A 533-nucleotide genomic window follows, 5' to 3' on the forward strand; every position below is an offset into this window, starting at 1 on the left:
TTGTGGCAGTTCTTGTCAATTGGAAGTTGAAATGTTAAATATACCATTGGATTTCTTGTTTTTATTTCCTTAAGCCTATTTCCATAAAAATGCATTCCCACCCATTTTATCAATTAAATCACACTAATTATTCATAAATCTGGTAACTAGCCACTATACTTTACTAAAATTATTTTCACTTAAAAGAAAAATAAACAAAAAATTTAATACGGTTTCGAATTCCTATTCCACTGGACCCAGGTATGGGGGGGGGGGGACTCGTAAAAACAGGGCCTATTTAATGACCTCGTATCTTGGGAGAGCGGAAAAGGGTTATACATCAAACTCCTCACCCTCCCCGGACCGGTTACATTGGAATTTCCCTGGTTTAGGGGGGCCTACCCGGCACCTTTACTTTTTTTTGCGGGTTTTCGTAGGCCTATGTAAAAAAACCGGGTATTTGGAAATTTTCCCATCGGTCATTTTCGTAATTTGAACAAGATTGGGGGGACTAGTTGATTAGTAGAAAAGGCAATTTTTTGTTCAGTTAATCT

The sequence above is a fragment of the Penaeus monodon genome, chromosome 34, assembly GCF_015228065.2.
Source record: "Penaeus monodon isolate SGIC_2016 chromosome 34, NSTDA_Pmon_1, whole genome shotgun sequence".
NCBI lineage: Eukaryota > Metazoa > Arthropoda > Malacostraca > Decapoda > Penaeidae > Penaeus > Penaeus monodon.